This window comes from Corvus hawaiiensis, chromosome 2, assembly GCF_020740725.1.
Source record: "Corvus hawaiiensis isolate bCorHaw1 chromosome 2, bCorHaw1.pri.cur, whole genome shotgun sequence".
Taxonomy (NCBI): domain Eukaryota; kingdom Metazoa; phylum Chordata; class Aves; order Passeriformes; family Corvidae; genus Corvus; species Corvus hawaiiensis.
This window is the reverse complement of record NC_063214.1, coordinates 8,996,590-9,015,632: the sequence shown is the minus strand read 5'-3', so window position 1 is coordinate 9,015,632 and position 19,043 is coordinate 8,996,590. Positions and strand designations below refer to the sequence as shown.

Genomic DNA, 19,043 nt, shown 5'->3' with positions numbered 1-19,043 from the left:
TTTAATAATACCTTCGTAGTTAAAAGCCTGGTACATGTTGCCCTCTTGTGGAAGCCGTGATAAAGTACAAGTTCCTTTGAATTTATCAGGATTTTGCAGTGATATTTTAATGCCTGGAATGTAATGATTTATTAAATTCACGATGTGAGTAGTTTATCATGTTAAGCACTGAATATATTTCGTAAGTGGCTGCACTTGACAAGCCAACCTAGGTAATTAAATCTGCTAAATCAGGCTCGTGCACAGCAAATTGCGTGGCCGTAACATATGTTTCATATGTTTCATTTGGAAAATAGGAAAAGAAAATAAATATAATATGTAATTTTAGATCCTGGTCGAAGTTAAAGTTTTTTCTAGCCATTCAAAATTGGTTTCAGAATTTCTTAGCTGTTTGTTATTGAAAAACCCAGGCTTACCTCACCTATGAGTACCTGCTTTACATATGACATAAATAGAATCCCTTGGATGCTTCATAGTTCACTATCAAATCACTCACATTCTTTAAATGCAGAGTAATTAAAATACTTTCAAAGAACAACACATTTATTCACATTTTATCAATACGTATTTAAGATACAAATATATTTCTTATCAACTAAGAAGAAAATCATTAAGCCTGAATTAAAAATTTGAACAAATATCAGAGAAATAGGAGGTAGATTTTAATGAAGCTAAAGAGAAGAACCAAGAACTTCAAAGGCAGTTTAACACACTATCAGGATACTTTAAGTGTTAAACATTGAATGGTACCTGAATTTTTCATGGGATATGCTGCTCATATAAAAATACAAATATTTTAATTCCTTTTGAATGTTTGCTGACAGAAGACAAGTTATATTTGACACACATTGTATTTAGGGCAACTTCAGGTACTTCTAAGCGGTTGTCTTTGTTGTTTGTTTGGGCTTTGGGGGTTTTCTTTTGCCATTTCAGTTTGATTTCAGAGATGAGACAGTTTAGTTCAAACTTGTAGCCTTGATCAAAGATTTCCATCAGCTGTGGACAAAGGTCAGGTGTCCATGCTAATGTTATCAGCGGTCTCTGATACTGCTGACAGCTAAGTGTCACTGATATGTCTGCAGGATCTGATGGATTTGGTGTGATTGCTTTATTCTTCACCCACTGAGGTTTTATTTAGTTTAGAAAAAGGGGCTGAAGGGAGGTTGTGATTAGCTAACACATTTCAGCTCACCCTGTCCCGTGACCCTTTTCCTAGTGCTGGCACAAACTAAACATTTTATTTGATTTGCTTGGATGAAATCAATCCAGGAGGCAGGTGGCTTCAAAGTTTAACTGGTTGATATCCCTGGACTGTCTCACACAAAAAAGGTAAATTTACAAGATGTTTGAATTCTTTCAATATATGGGATCATTTATAGAAACTGCAAATGACTTGAGGCCACAGTGTCATTGATAAATATTTGGATGAATGGAAGTCTTCAAGCTTTTTTTTTCCCTAGCAGCTCCCTCTTTTCTCTCATGTGCAGGTTTTGGCTATAGCTTCTGCCTGCTTTAGGAAAACAATGATTAATGAGCATCCTATAAACTGAAGCTGTGTTGACTGGTAAGGCCCTAAGCCACTGGCTAACATCCTGAAAGGATTTTCCCATATTTCTTCAAGACCACTTTTCTAAGTAGAGTCTTGTATTTCTTGGACTTTTACCTCAGAATTTTATCTAAAACACCCCTTAAACCTGGTTCTGTGCTTTTGCAGTATTAGGATCCATAGGCTTGTGTTTAGAAATAGATATTATATGCCTTCTAACATATGTTCATACATGCTTATTGGATGTAAATTACTTGAGTTACCCTTGCTTCACACAAGTGTGCTACAGGAAAACAGCTTCTGCAAGTTTTAATGCACTATGGCTTATCTATATTCAAACTCATTACAAAATATAATCTCAATAAGATTAATATAGACACAAAACTATTTCATAAAGCTTATGTCAATATGAAATACACTGATCTGGAAAGCAATTTGCTGTTTTTTAGAGTTCATTTTTTGGGGCTGGCCTGATCAATTCTTGGAGCTGGCTGACCACGCAGCTCCACACACATTAGTGCTGGCTCAAGGCAGGCAGAAGGGATGCCTGGCAAAGAACACTGGGGAAAACACAACCACTGCTTCTGCCAACAGCCTCGATTTACTTTGACTTGATTGAGATGTGAAGCAACACCACAGCTAGATGACCTAGGTAAATTGAGGCTTTAGCACTTTGAGGTCAATAAGGCCCAGACTTGAAACCCCAAACCACCTACACGTATCACAAAGCATTAGGCTCACGTGTTCACAGAGAGCAGGAGCACTGATGCAGCCCCTGCCCTTCCGACAGGCTCCTGGGACTTTATTCATGAAGGAGCATCCTGTAGCAGAGCTCATCTCCACACCAGAAAGTTATGGATCATGAAACTTTAGCAGCACTCACCATAACATCCAAACCGAGGATAAATGAGAACGATATATTAAGGTGACTGCTTTTATATTCTTGCTCAAAAGCAGATGTAAATACAGCACCAGTAACTAGTAATAGCCAGGGTGGCAACTGCTCTCATTTTAAATAGCAAAACATTGTTTCTTCTGGTTTCTCACCTAGGCAATTATACCTTCATCTTAGCTGGTAAATCATTTTGGAAAAGTACCATTTACCAGAGTCACGAAGGCACTGACAAGGTACTTGATATTTCTGTTGATTCTGACAAATTATTCATAGAGAGAAGAAAATAATCAGTACAAAAAAGGTTTTATCCATGAAAAAAAAAAAACAAACCAGAGAAATGTGAAAAAACGTCAAAACTTAGAGTCCTTCATATGCAGCATATATACAGCTGCACATACACAGGAAACTAAGTGGAATTTCTAAAATAGCTTTTGGGATCTTTGCAATCCAGATACAGGCAAATCAGCGTCAGCAGTTTGAGTCTTGACCAGCCTGATGGCTTGTTCAGTCCAAGCTTTCATAATGTTAGTGCAATTAGAACTTCACAGTGGGGCTGCCTTGTCTTCAGGTTACATCTGCAGAGGAGAATTAGAGAGTTGTAGCTTCCGAAAATTAAGGGTGAAGGTGTTTGGTGTGAAACTCTCCAAGGAAAAAATGTAAGCAGTAGCCAATACTGCCATCATTGTGGGGAAAGGATCCTAAACCTGAGCATCTCTGCATTCTCCTTTGTTTCCTCATAGCTTTAGGTGAAAAATGCTACAGATTGTGCACACATAAGCCTAAAATTCACGAGTTATATGAGAAGAAAAGGATAAATCTTACAAAGCTTATCTACACTTGAATGCAAAAGAAAAGAAAAAAAGATGGGATTCTAAAATCATGCTTAGCAAGTCAATGGTCAGGATTAAACTTGTTGCAATCAAAAATTAAGATGACAGTCATACTAGATTTGAATTTCACCACTGCAAATTAGTGCAGTGGTAACTAGTGTGGCTGGTGAAATTTTCACTGATACCTGTGTTAGCAATTTATTAAGTGATGAAAGGATGACTGTGTGAGATGTATAAAAACATTACCTGATTTGCTCTTACAACATGGCCATAGCATCTTACATATTCTGAAAATCAGGTTTTTGAGCAGAGAAAGCACAAGTGCTTTCTGGTTTCTATCTGTCACTGAGTAATGCAGAAACACAAGTTGTTACTTGTAAGACCCTTTTACTAATACATTACTTAGCCCAAGGACTATTAGAAAAGTCTGCTAACAGTCCCTTTGAGGAACAAATAAAAATCACTCTGTGTACACACAGTACTTTCAGTTGAATAAAATATTTCATGGGTCATGATCAATGTTTCATATCCCGATAAATTTAGATTAGCAGCCATACTCCTTTACAAAGGTGGGTGAAAAAAGCTGCTTGTTCAATAGACCTTCCAAAGGCTGGAGGTCTCAAAAAGCTTCTAAAATTGCTTTTCCTTTTTTTTTCTTTACTCCAGAAATCAATATGCTTTAAAACATTTTACCTTCAAGAGCTATAGCACTTTAAAAAGGATGAATTAAAAGCAGGACTGTTCCCCAATATGGTTTTTTTTTTAATTTAGCTTCTCCATATACAGTGTTATTATATTCCAAAATTTGAACCCAACAATTAAGGTTCAAAATGTATATTCCTCTGTCATAGACAAATTTTTACTTTTGATATGCAGAACTCAAATGAAATATCTTTATTTCACACACTTCATGGGAGGTAGGAAGGGGTGAGATCCCACAAGATTATCCCTACTGCATTCTTTTTTGCTTCCCAGCTAGTGTAAGATTTATGTGGTACTTCAGTCTTCTGCTGAATTCACTTCATAGTGAATGTACATATATAGCAACTTTACAGACAAAATCAGTGTAAAACTTGCAGATCTCATTTTATTTGTTAGTCTGTTAACACAAAACTCATCTTTACAGTCACGTCTTGGCAGAGCAACACTTAATACTTTTTGTTATATTGAATGTGATTTTAATTATCTTAATACAAGGCCTATATGAAGAAGGAGTAACTGCAACTTACTAAAATATTTCATCCTGTTTCTCCTTTAAAACTGAACCATAAGAACAATGATTTCTAGCAAACCTGATTAGGAATACAACAAGGACAAGGAATATCATCAGCATTTGGCCTGAACTCTCCACAAAGTCATTAAAATCAGTAGGTTCTGAATTAATACCTCCAGCATCATCCAAGGATTAAAATGAACTTAAAACCCTGTATCAAAAGGTTACATCTCTTTAATCATGGGATTTATAGATTCTCTGTCATTTCTTACAGATATCTGCAGTTTCTGTATTTTATGCTCTTCCATGTTGTCCCATTAACTCTTCCACGTCCACTAGACACAGTTGGTGACAGGAGCCATAATCACAGTTTGAGGGAACCATGTCAGACCAATTAAGAGGTACATGAACAATATGATGAAGATGTCCTGAGCAAAATATAGCAGGATCCATCACCATTTGACAGCTACTTACATAGGCCTCAAAATGTAAATTTTAAATTGACAAAATTATTTACAGAAACTGTTACTTTATTCACTCATATCAAGACAACATTAAAAGGGATGGGAAAAGCTTGCCCAGGCCAGCCCTCCCTGTCCCTGGAAAGAACAAATGTGGGGCTGCTGAGTTGTTAGCCTGTGTCACAGTCCTGGAAAACTAGTCCAGGTGCTGGTCAAAGGGAGAGGGTAGGGCCAGTGGTGGTAGCAGGCTCTGCTGGCAGAATGCATCTCTCATTTTCAATTTTTCACCCACAGGATGAGGGCAGACTTATACCTTTTGCTGGCTATTAGCATGGCCAGCATAAAGCTACGTTTTTTCTCTTTGCTCTTCAGCCAGCACTCTGTCAGAGCTCTACTCCACAGCAGCTGGGAGAGGGAAATATGTTTTTGCCTACATTGTTGAGAAGCCCTGAGTCAGCTCTGCTAGAATGATCCCTCATGATAAAAAATTTATGACTTTTGCTTTGCCTCCCTCCCTGCCTTTTAATATCCTTCTCTTTTCCCCACAGTGTTTTTTCCCAATTGGATTTGGCAACCTCCCCAGTTCCTGTTTTACATTCTCCATCATCATTTTCAAAATAAATGTATCTAGCCCCATGCCTCCATTTCAAGACCTCTATCCTTTGTTTTAAGACTGATGGATTTTAAAGGGTGAGCCAAATTCCTAAATGCCCTAAATCAATATTTTTCTTTAAGAGTCACTTTAATCACTTAGATGAGGCACCTGTTTCTGGCAAACTTGTGGAAGGAGTGAGCTACACAAGACAACGCCATCAGATGTGAAGTGCTGTCACCATCTAGAGATGTTGGAACGTGCACAACCATCTAAAAATAGTCAGCAAAGCACAAAAATTGACTATGAAATAAGGAAGAAAATCAAGTAATCCCTCTCTTTCCAGCTGCCTGCAAATTAACATTCTCTCCACCCACCACAGGGCTCCAGCCCATTAGGGTTGATGACAATCAGCAGCCTGGATAAGAGAATGGAGCTTCCTTCCCATCACTGCCATCTGTACAAGTGCGAAACAGGGAAGGGTCAGCCAACCAATCTACTTGCTGGTACAGTAAATGAGCACTAAGAAAGTCAGGGTAAAACTACCACTGCGTTTACTCCAGAATTTTGTGAGCTCAATTTAGGAGGAAATTTTCCATCTCAGAAGAAAGACATAGCTTAAAGAAATGTTTAAAATAATTGTTTGTTCCAGCAAAGTATTTTAGAAAAAAGCTACATAAAAACCAGATACAAACATTTTCCTCTGCTTTGCCTGGGGATTTCTCCAGATCTCATTTTGGTCTCTGTACTTTTCCCTTGCACTGGTTTATAAAAATGTCTTTGTCTATGATCTCCAGGAGTGGTTCTGCCACATCAACAAGCAAACAAGAAGAACTGACCTAGATGCTAACACACTTTTACATACTCTTCTTATTCATTTTTATGTATATTACTTGTTTATGAGTAGCACAAAAGTAACTCCTGTTCCCACTCCACCTCCTCTTGCCTTTGGAACAGAGGAATGCTGTATCTGTGCTCAGAGGATGCCAGATTGCTGCATGTGCCTTCCTAGATTTGGCTGGCAGGCAGCCCGCTGGGGTGGCACTGCAGCTGGTAGGAGTTGGGGCAATCCTTCAAGTTTCAGCTTTTTTCCTAAAACTGCATCAGCCATTGTCAGGATGTAGCCAAAATCTCTCAATTATCCTAAGTTATGTGTTCACAGAATATCCTAAGTTGGAAGGGACACACAAGAACCCATACCTCCTGGTCCAAGAATCCCAGTGTGTGCCTGAGAGCATTGTCCAAGCCCTTCTTGAAATCTGTGAGGCTTTGTGCTGTGACCACTGCCCTGGGAAGCCTGTAGCAGTGCCCAACTGTCCTCCGGGAGAAGAAATTTTCCTAATATCCAGCATAAACTTTCCCTGGCATGGCTTCATGCTGTTTCATCAGGTCCTGTCACTAGTCAACAGAGAAGAGATCAGTGCCTGCCCTTCTGCTTCCCCTCGTGAGGAAGCTGTACATGGCAGTGAGGTCTCCCCTCAGTAGTTACTGAGTAACATGTAGTTACTAAAAGCCAATGGAATGCTGATTCCAAAGGAATATGTAGTATTCCAAAACTGTCATTTGTGAAATTTCAGATATCTGTATCAGCCATTAACAGATTGCCTGTGTTAGCAGAAACATGTCAAGCACTGATTCACTCTTTTCTTTCTTCCTAAAAATAGGTTGTAAGAAACAGTCTGAAGATCCCTCATCTGCCTCACCAAGGACAGAGACTGAACACAGGAGTCCTGGCCTGGCTGAGGTGGGATGTCTGCCAAGTGTTGCCTGCAGGTGTGCCCACTGGGAACTGGTACGCATTCCTGAGGAAAATTAGTGCAGGTCGCAATGGACTGCGCCGTTCTTGCTGCCCAGGTGGGAAGGACTGCGCTGAAGCGGAAAGGAATGACCCGTGTTGTCCACCTGTCCTGTCCACCTGTCTTGTACGTCTGTCCTGTACCTCTTTCCCGAAGCAACGGGCCCCATAACAACGGCTGTAGATTTCCCCACCTCTTGTCCAGTTGCCCCTCACTTCTGAAAAGGACTATAAAGGGACTTTCTGAAATAACTGAGATCGAGATCTCCCCACGGAAGGAAGATGAATCTATTGGCAGAAAGCCATGAGGACTTTGTCTCATGTATTGGTAGCTATTGCCCCCCCTTTCTTCCTCTCTACTTTTACTTTGTTTTTCTTTATCTCTCTCTGTCCCCTCTATCGCATTACCGTGTTGCGGTCACTTAATAAAGGTGCACTGTTCTGATTAAAACTGAAATCCCTTGTGTCCTTTTACACTCTGAGATCTATAAACGAACCATCACGACCCCCGCTTGTATTAGCAGATTGTGACATAGGTCCAGAACCTTTAATGAAGGACTAGTTTCAGTTCAAAGATAGAAATTTCAAATGAGTCATAAACAAGTGGTTACACCAGGTAGCAGAGCTGTCTGCGCACCTTCTGGGCACTGGGAATCAGCTTTTGGGGGACTGTATGGAGCTGGCTCCCAGCTGGAACCTCCAAGTGAACTGGAAACAAGGCCACATGCATTATGGGACCCACCCATAAAGACAATGAGCAGAGACAACTTTACAGAACCTTCTTATTTTTGTTGTATTTGACCACAGCACAAGTACTTCAAGAAAAGCATCTTGAAATACACTACACCTTAATTCAGTAGTAAGAAAACCTGTCCTCTAAACAACAACAGTAAAGTGAGATCAGCACATAAATCTCCCAAGCAGGAGAAAATGAAACATTCTGTATTCTGCCTGTCCAAGTAGATACTCTGAGTCAGCATTCACCCGACCTTCACACAGAGTAGGTAATGTCTAGCAGCAGTGTTAAGGTTGAACATCAAAATAATCTCATTTCTGATTACTGATCTGTGGACAGAGGGAGAGATTCAGAGAACAAATAATACCAAAAAGAATATCAGCAAACTAAGATATTTAATTTAGTGTAAGATATATTTTTATCTTTACTGACTGATCCATGTATCTGCTAAGCTAGTATTCCAGAAATGCTGCTAACAAGGAGAACACCCTTGTTTCTATCAAGAGGAGCATATTTTGCCTTCATGGACTTACTGATGAAGGCAATAACTTTTACAGGAAAGCGAGTTGTAAGGTTTTTTTATTATTTAGCTAATTTCATGCTTTTAAAAGAAAGAACACCTCTTTAAGTGGAAGTGTTGTCTGTAAGATTTGCATTTCATCAAAGTGTTTTTTTTTTAAATTAACATTACAAATGTTTCAGACAATTGAAAAAGGTGCCAGTAACACTGATGTTGTGATAATGATAAAACTTTGGCTGTAAAAAAATAGAGATTAGAACTGAGTAGGTGCATTGCTGACAACTTGGAGGATCAAATACAAAAGTGTATTTGTTTCATTCTGTAAATAAAATAGACTTATTAAAATTTCTTGCCCACACAAGAGAATGCAAAATAGAATCCAAAGATGGCAAAGTGATTTTAAAAATACATTTTTACCAATAGTCAAACAATGTAGTCAGAACTATGTTTATTTAACATTTACAGCTTTGTTACTGTAACTTGGAATTAATAATACATTTGAGTGTTCTGAATCAGCCAAAGAGGCACCTGAGCTTGTAAACCTGAAATTGTGGAATATGTTTGAAATATGATGATGAAATAATTGTAAGGATTAAAATACAATAAAATTATTTGCACTTTGGATTTACAGTTTTTAAAAACTAACATGCTCGGGGGAAATAAGGCTTTTCAATTACTACTGACTAGAGCACGCAAGGAACTGATATGAATTTTTTAGCAGTCTTTTCCCTTCTTGAAGAGCAATATGTACTCAAGAAAGAGAAAAAAAAGAAATCATATTTTACTTTCTTTTTTTCCCCTTCTCATTTTCCTTCCCACCACACCCTCTGCTGGTGTATTTCTCTGCTCTCCCCCTCATCCCTTTCATGTTCACTCCCATGCCCAATAAGCACGGACACCTCTGCCTCAGGTTGCTGCTCTTCTCTCCCTACAGGATTATCAGCATAATTTGAGGCTCTAAAGTGACAATGAGGACAGAGAAAATATGCAAAATAAAGTCAACATGCTTCCTCATCTGCAGTCACTTGAAGGCAGGTGTTGGGCAAGGAGGTAGCAAGAAATCTGGGCCCGACAAGCTTTGCGTGTTGGCATAGGTCCTTTTTTATCTGCTGCTTCATGATAAATGACTCTGTTGTCCTGAACTGAAGGCAGAATATTCCCTCCCTTCTTTTTTCTTGTACCCATTTAGAGTTACATCGTGTTTGCTTAAAGTTTTCTGCAGAATACAGGCTGTATATTTGCCCAAACACATGTGTTTTCTTTGTGCCAAAGAACGGTGAGGAGAGCACTCTCACTGAAGGGCCCTTGCCCTCTCCCACAGAGAAAACATTCCCTTACTCTGGAAAAGAGCATGAAAGTCTGTTATTTTAGCATTATTAAAATGGACATCAAAACATCTTTAAGCCTTTTGTAAGATGGAAATTGAAATGTAGGTTTTTTCGTCTTTTTCTTCTTCTCCATTAGTTGAAATTATGCAATCTTTTTTATTTTTTATTTTTTTTCGTGAATGTGGACAATTATTAAGATGCATACATAGAAAATTTTGATTCAAAATGGCAAAGCAATAGGGTGTGCATAACGGCAGCCAAAAGGGATTTGAGATTACTGCATGGCAAATAGAGCAGTTCTTTTTGAGATGCAAATTTCCACATTAAATGTAAAAATTGTCTGTGGCCAACTAGAAAAATATCAGAGCTATGTTGTGCCATTTCAATACAGAGTTGAACAAACTTATCCATCAGAGTTTTTACTACTGCATAAAGAATGTATTCATACTTGACAGTTCCAAATAGGTGTGCTGATTTTGACTTAAAAAACCAAATAATCCTGTTTATCCGTGAAGAACAGGAATATGACTGAATGCTGAGAAGTTATTGTGAAAGGAATAAAGACAAAACTGGATGCTGAGCCTTACAAAATTCAGACTGAATAGGATATTTTTTTGACCTCTGAACCATGATAAAATCCATTGACTTGTTGCAACGATACATTCACGAAGACCTGGGTTATAGGATAAGGGCCTTCTGCAGCAGCAAAATGCAATTTTCTGAGATAACTTGCAAGCGCACCAAACATGAGCATACTGTCCCTGATTTTTATGTAGTAGTTTTTTTTTTTCTTTTGGTCATAAGTTACTTCATACCAGAAAATAATAAGGAAAAGGTTGAACATGGAATGCTTTATAACAGAAATAAATGTCACATTTGAAGGTACAAATAGGAGCAAAGACCCTGTTCTACAAACATAAAATGAGCTGTAAATTTTATGAGCTGCATCTGACAGAAAACAGAACAAAGCAGCCTTTTTCTTTTACTTCATAGATATACAGCATATAAATAGCAGAAGACAGGATCATATTTTCCAGAAAGCAGAAAAAAAACCCCAAACCACTTAAAGCCTGTGGATTACAATTCAGAGGTGAACTTCTGCAGAGCTTTTGCGTGCTCTAACGCTGTTGGGGCTGTAGCTGAAGTTTTTTGAGGATAAGCACTCCAGGTACCAAAGGAGAAGAAAGATAGAATGCTTGAGGTATGCTTGGACAAAGAAAGTGTGTGAAACATGAACTTATCATTCAAAATGTTAAAAAATACAATGAGAAGTTTGCAAACATTATTTTCTTGCTTCTCTTCAAAATAGGACAGAAAACTCAAGTATCGCTACTGACATTCTAAAAGTGCTGAGAATATTTTTTACCTTTTGAAAGGGAAGGACGTTCAAAACTTTTTATGTCCCTAATTCTTCAAGTTACCACAAAGACCAAAAAGGATCCAGATCTAAAGGAAATGTGAAATCTTGGTCTCACAGAAGAGATATGATGTACAATTTCCTGATCCATCCTTCTCATGGAGATTTGTGCTATACTGTGCTGCTCAACATGCCAACAGGACATTTTAATCCATATATTTGTCAGAGCTATCAACAGATCTCTGGTAATAATAATGTTTTCGTTATCACCTTTCAGCTTGCTTATGCTTTTAGAGGATGGTGCCCAGAGACTGATCAGAGATAGTATTAAAATTGGATAAGGAAGACTAGGGGCACCTTGGAGCATCCATCATGCATATCAAACTACATATTCTTTAGGCACTTTATGGAATTATTTTATGCATTCTTACTTTATCAGCAAATTTGGACAACGCTGCAACATATGGAGAGAATTTCAGATTTTGAAATGGGAGATGAGTCTACTTAGGGCTGTAGAAATGGTCTTCTGCCAATTGCAAAGTAGTGTAAGCCCACTGAAATGAAAATATGGAATGGAGTATGGAATCTGATCCTTATTAAGCATAAAATGTTGAAATTGTGTATTTTTATAGCTTTGTATTCCTTTTATTTTTCCCCCGGAATTTCTCTCTCTATCTCTTTAAAACCTAGTTTTTCCTCCCATCATTTTCTTTGCCTCTCAGCACCACTGAGATAATACTATTCCCAAGTATTCCCACTGCTTCCGTTCTTGTTGCCTAAAGTTTAACCATGATTCCTTGCATGTGATTTACTCACAGTCTGAAAATAATCGTCATTCAACACCTAGAAAGGCACAGCACAGCTCAGTTTCCCAGACAAATCAAACTCTGGTTCCCAACAAGGCCAACACCTTTCCCTCACTTTGCCATGGTCAAATGTATTATTACTGCAAAAGTGAGGGCACCCTTCTTCTTCCCATCCTCCCCCTTTCCTCAGATGTTTACCAAAATGATACAGGCTTGCTCTTTAAGAGCTCTCTGCTATACTTTACATTTCTGAAAATGTTTATTTGCTTTCTTTTTTCCTCAGTCATAACACTATTAAAATTTGACACAAGTTTGTAAACAAGCAAATAGCTCCCTCCCTCTCCCTCCAAAGAAACCAAACAAACGAGGAAAACCAACACAGAAAAGCAACCAGCCAATTAAGTAGAAGTTACTGGTGGAAAATAGTGGCTGTGCAACATTTGAAGAGGTCACTAAGAATCATTTTACTAACCAGAAGATGAAATTAGCTGTAAACAAAGTACAATGAAACAATGCACTTAATTGATACGTGTTTTGTTCCAGAGTTTAACAGGGATCCCATCAACACAGTTTTGTACTATAACTTGCACTTTAATAGGTTTCCATGCCATTCCTAGGCAGAAGTAATTTGTCTGATAAAGAACATCTTGTATGGTCTGAAAGAGAGCTAATAATTTTATAGCATTAAGAGCCCAGATAATCAACTAATTATTCAGATGTCAACCAGTCAAAAATAAATAATCTGAACCAACCCCCACCCCCAAAAATAAAAAATCTGAGCAGTAATTATCCAAAGTGTCTGGTGCCTAATTATAACAACAGATACATGGTAAGAAACAGCTGGATTCACTGTTAAAATTAATTTGCTCTTACCTAAACAAAGGAGAATCCGAAATTGTGGGACTAATACAAATTTTTACATCTCTGCCAGTGAAAAATGTTAACCTAGATGAGGACCCGTTAATTTACTCTCTACAAGAGCAATTCTATTTAGAATGAAAATAGTGCCATTTGTATTGAGTCTTTCCCCATTTGTGCTACATTTTTTTCACACTAAGAAATGCTATTTTTTCACCTTCTTTTAAAGTGTATTCTTGTTCCCTAAAATATACTTCAAAATCACTTTGCTGAAGTGAAACTGACTACGTTAAACGCTAGATGGCAGAACAAGGCTGGAGCTGAACATCTGAAAAGGCTTGACTTCAAGCTCATCTGCATTTCCAGAGGTACCACTTGAACTATTTCACCTGGTTCTTCCTATGAAGGAACCTCGTCTGTGGCTACATAAAAATAATCTCCATATATAATAATCTTTGTATACGCACGCTGTTTTCATTCCCTGAAAAAGAAAAGCCAAGGGCAGCCTCCTGGCACTTCCCTCCTGTGCCCGGTTGCCCGAGACCAGGAGCGCTCACTGTCCTGGGACCTGTGCAGGACCACAGAGCTGCAAGGTCAGGTCTCGAAGCCAAATCTTTGAAGGGCTGCATGCCTAAGTTAAAAATGACCAAGAACTCAATGTAGAAATTGGGCTGAAGTACAGATCAGAGAAAAGGATTTACTTTTCAGGCTTGTCAAAGAATCTAACAGTAGGGCACACAGAAACAATACAAGGACATAAAACATTCAAACAAAGACAGGAACAGATATATTTAAAAGAGCTGTTCTACTCTTTATTTTAAAATTTGAAATTGTTCTTTATAAACAATATAAATGGAATTAAGAGTTTAACAGAAATTAAATTTGAGTGGCCTTCCAGTACCTGAAGGGGGCTGACAGGAAAGATGGAGACAGATTTTTTACAAGAGCATGTAGTGACAGGACAATGGCAAATGGTTTCAAACTGATAATAAATTTAGATGGAATATTAGGAGGAAACTCTTTACTGTGAGGGTGCCAAAACAGTGGAACAGGCTGCCCAGAGAGGTTGTGGGTGCCTCATCCCTGGAAGTGTTCAAGGCCAGGCTGGATGGAGCTCGGAGCAACCTGGTCTAGTGGAAGGTGACCCTGCCCATGGCAGGGGGTTGAAACAAGATGATCTTTAAAGTTCCTTCCAACACAAACTATTCTATGATTCTATGAAATTGAGAGATTAACACATAAAGTAATTCACCTTCATGCTTAAAAGGATATGACAAACAAATGCACCTAAACAAATTAATAAAAGCAAGGTGCAATTCAGTTGTATTGCCACTGAAAATTATTAAGATATCATTGTGTTCACAATCAGGCTCATAGGCTCCTGTATCCCACTGTGTCTATGACAAATCCCACTGAATCACTTCAGTGGAGCACCTCACATTTTGGGTAAGCAGGTGTCAGAGACTGAAATATTATAATTTATGACTTAAACATTTTCTTGAAGCACTTTTAAAACTGTATTACAAAAGCTGCAGAGAAGACTACCACACCCTGAATGAGGTCCTGACTGAGGCCTTACACCGCTCACTGATGAAGATAAGATAAAGTAACAACTCAGGGCCGGGGACATTCACAAAGCACAGGCTTAACACCTCCAAGGTGGAGACCACAGCCCCAGGGCTATCAGCTGCCAGGCTCGAACAGACCTGAGGTAGCAAGGGGTGCAGGGAGGAGAGGCTTTGGGTGTCTGGGAAAAGCCTCTGGTCAGAGGTGCAGTGACTGCCCATCCTCCCCTGTGCAGAGGAGCCCAGCTGAGGGGTCCTCACCGGGGGAGGGGGGGAAGCTCATCCACAGCAGAAGGGGTGACATGGCCCATCACAGGGGCCCCCCTCAAAGGGGTGCCCAGACCCTGCCCCAGAGCACCAGAGATGATGCAACAGACCCTCAGTGTTGCAGGGGACAGTGTCAAGCTGGCCCCTGCAGGGGAGACACGTGGGCGTTCCCACCTGGCCCACAGCGTGTATTAATCCACGGGATTCTGTGCTCTGTGGCAGCGTGGCCACAGCAGCGACAGGGGACCCTCACCACCAGCAGAGCAGATGGAGGGGAGCAACGAGGTGTCATTGGGACCCTCAGATGGGTGATTTGCTTCCACCTAACCCCTGTCACCTCTCCCTGTTCCCCTACCCTGCCCACTTCTTTTTCTATTTCTTTCTTTCTTTCTTTTCTCTTCCCTTCTCTTTGCCTCTTTTACTATTAAATAAAATTTTTTGGCATCAACATCTAACCTCGTTTGGTTTTAATCTTGTTTCTGGGAATATTTTGAACCTTCTAAGTTCTTTCTGGTTTATGCACAGAGACTTAGCTTGCTTTGCTTTTCTGGGTTTAAACCGGATTGTAACAGTGGATAAAGTGGAAAAAACCCACGTGTTGGCTCTATGAGAAGTTTCATCCAGCTGAACTTGAGGAGTGTCAGATGTGATTTTCTGCTAACAGCACTGGCAGTAGGTTGCAGATGGGACAGCAAATTTCACTGAGGCTGCACCACAACTCTGCCTTTGATTCTTGCATAGGAAGAGTCAGCTGTGGCAGCCAAAGGCTTTGCAGATGAGCAGCAATGCACCCACTACAGCCCAAGATATGTTGGGCAGCTTCACAAAACAAGCCATGCGTACACATATTATCCCCTACCGTCAGCCCTCTCCATGCCACATTATTTTTCTCCCCACTCCTAGATTTATACTCTAGAAGTTCCAGTCTTCCAGATTTTGGAAGAGCTCTGCTCTGCAGTCCCTCACGAGGTCTCTGAATGTACACAGAAATGTTCCTAACTATGGCAACAAATGGCTGTGGAGGGCTGCTGAGCTGCTGCTCCAGGGAAGGCAGAGCAGCTGCTCAGAGCTTGCCTGTCTAACTCAGAGCTGCCTCTGAATGTGCATCAGGAATAACTTGGGCAACAGCCTGGCTACCATTTGTAATCGAATATGTAATCCACATTGCATTATTTCAGGCTTGTAATATCAGATATATAATATTTCAGGCTTCATGCTGAATGATAGGCTGAGGATTGCTGCTTTGGGAGGATGAAATTTTATCATCTAAGAATCACTGTACAAGCATGTAAACTACAGATTAAAGATAGGTAAGGGGAGGGAGAAGGAGGAGAGGAAGAGAGTGAGTGAGGAGAAAAACTCACTCACTGGCTCTTTTGTTCCAGTTTTGCCTCATTCTGAAAATGATGCATTTAACTGGCTTTAAGCAGGAATTTCAGGCCAAATGGATTGAAGTGAGAGTATGTCTGGCCTGCCGACTCCCCTGTCCCGTGGGCAGCTATGCCCATGGCACTGCAGCAGCAATACCCCACCATTCCCAGAGGTCTGTTTTTCCTGCCATCCCTCTTTACCCAGCTCCCCCCTGCAGCTCAAACATCCAGAAATGGAAGCAAGCTCTAAAATAGCAGAGAAAAGAAAGGGAAAATCAGATGATTCTACCCCAAATAATACATGGTTGTTTTCCTTGTCCTCACAGATGCCTTGGCACAGCACAAGGTTATTTCAGCAAAAAGGATGCCATGGTAAATTAACAGGAATTTCCTTTCATTGTTGTTCACACCTGAGCTATACAGGCCTTTATGTCTGGAGTTTGTTATTGCTCAGGTTAATGAGGCAGTGCAAGTTTCCCCTTCATATGCTTTAAAGGCAGAACAAGAGGTGTTTTCTCACCTCTAGTCATAAATCGCAAAATGCCAAAATACAAATATATAATACAGATTAATTTCTTACATTTTTTTCTCTGGGATTAATTAGCTGTTTATCAACTGAAATCAGTCAAGCTAGCATAAAAGTACCACAAGGGGCAGGAGACCCAAAATCTTCATAACTAAGTAGGTTTTGGATGGCTCAATTTTTGTATCATTTTTCGGCTTTCCTATGTCTCATCTTATGTACAAACATCCTTACATATATACTCAGAAATCTATCTCACTGCTCTCTTTCAGCCCTTTCTTTACCATCCAAGATCACTGCACAAACCCTGCGGTGAAGGTAATTTCACAGCATCTCACATTGCTCCCAGCTGTTTCTGACCTTGGGCTCTTTTTCACCCTGTGAGAACAAACCTACTCATTTTTCACCTCAGACTCCAGTCTTTTTGAAGCAGTTGCCAGGTTTTTTCCTGTATCTGGATTACTTTGTTGGCGTTAAAAGAAAAAGAATACGTATATGTGAGTATACATATACACAAAGATGCACAAATATATATCTATTGTATATATATAAATATATGTATCTATAATATATATAAATATCTATAGCTATATATATTTGAAAAATAACAAGGCTACTTGTAGGTTTTCTGTTTGAGTGTGAGCATTACACAGATGAACCAAAACATGACCCTGACTATGCATCATCAATGCAAAAACTGCTGGGAACACACTGATGACCCCAGCTTTTACTTATATATCTATATATATATATATCTGCTATATTCAAGAGCCTTCACACTTTATTGAGCACAACAGCCTCTTTCATTGTCAGAAATATCAGCTTTCTAGCCTGTTGACTGGATTAAAAATAGTAATACATATGAAGAGTTTATTCAAGGATAGGAAGGCTATTCCCTAGATATAGCACAAGAGGCACAGAGCAGCAAAAGCAGGTGACAGCAGGTGACAGATTTATATCTTTTGAGGACTTTTCTTCTCAAAAGGCAAAGAAGATGTTGCACTGACTGACATAAAACAGAAATGATGCTAAAAGTTTATATATCAAAAACATTTAGACAAATAAATGGACAACACCCACCCCCACAAAAGACTATTAAAGGCACTACCTTGGGCTGGGAAATCCCTTGGAGTTTTTTTGGGTGGGCTTTCTTTGTGCTTGTATTGCACATGCATTTGCTGTTGGCAATTTTGCATTTCGGGCATCAAAAGGGATGGGGCCTGTGATAGCCTTTTCTACATTCTTGTAAAGCTTCAGTGTATTTTGAGGAGTGACATGTTAACCTATACCAATTATTTCAATGATTACCATTGAATTTAGTTAAAGAAACACAATTTTACGTTTGTCGATTTTAGAGAAAATACTTCATTAATAATACTTGTTTATTACGCTGTCCCTGATTACTCAGACAGTAAAGCAAAATCACTAGCTTTTCTTGGCTTTCCTGCCTTTTTTTTGTATTTTCATTCAGATTAGGGCAAGTTCCTGAGTAAATGGAATTACTCGTGAGTGCAGCACTCAAATCATGGGGAAAAACACGTCATCCTCACTAATAGTGAACATAAACAGAAACAGCTTTTAGTTTCATTAAACTAAGTAAGACCTCTTAGACAGTAAAATATTATTTAAGCTGATTAAGCATAGCAGAATCAGTTAGTGTATGAGTTAGCTCAGATTATTTTTATATTGCCTTTCTGAACGTGGAAAGAATAACTTCAGCTGCAATTTACTATTGAAAGCTGATAGCTGTTTCTGACTTAAAAGAAAGAAATGATCCTGCTAGTCATTTACAGGAGCTTTGCTGCTTTATTTTGAAAAGAAACATCTTGTCACTGCTAGTTACAGAAACTGCCTACAGTCTTCAGTTTTGTAAAAAAAATTTAGGCCCACTTAAACTTCTAGAACAGTCCCCATAAATAAACACAACAAAAATCAAATCCCCCTGGAAAACCTTGTATATTAGAGTCTGACATGGGGATCTAAATGGTCATTTTCTCCTGTGCTGCTCTAGATAAACAATGGCTTAAACTCATGAGCAGGGATAGGGTTGGGGCAGGCACAAAGCACCAAAATAGAACAGGGGAAAAGCCAAAGCTCTGCAGGCAGGGATGTGCTGCTCAGGTGGGAATGTGACAAGAGCATCTCGCATGGAATGCTGGCACACCTGGAGACCAGAATATGGTTCCCTCTGCTGACCCTTTTGAGCGACAAATTCCCACAAATGCCCATGCACTCAGTTATTCTGAACCCTAGCAACCAAATGGCTGAAATTAGACGCACCCTGGGTTGAATGAAGTTTCAATTATGAAATTCTAAATGTTAGATAACACTACTTCTGTGTATATCTCTGTCTAAACAGAGGATATATTTTAAAATATCCA

At 39.3% G+C, this 19,043-nt stretch overlaps 1 protein-coding gene across 1 annotated transcript in view; it reads right to left on the bottom strand.

Moving 5' to 3' along the window:
• The window catches only part of ROBO1 (roundabout guidance receptor 1), a 698,066-nt gene that overhangs the window by 536,835 nt on the left and 142,188 nt on the right, over positions 1–19,043 (bottom strand). The gene's annotated exons all lie outside the window — the stretch shown is intronic.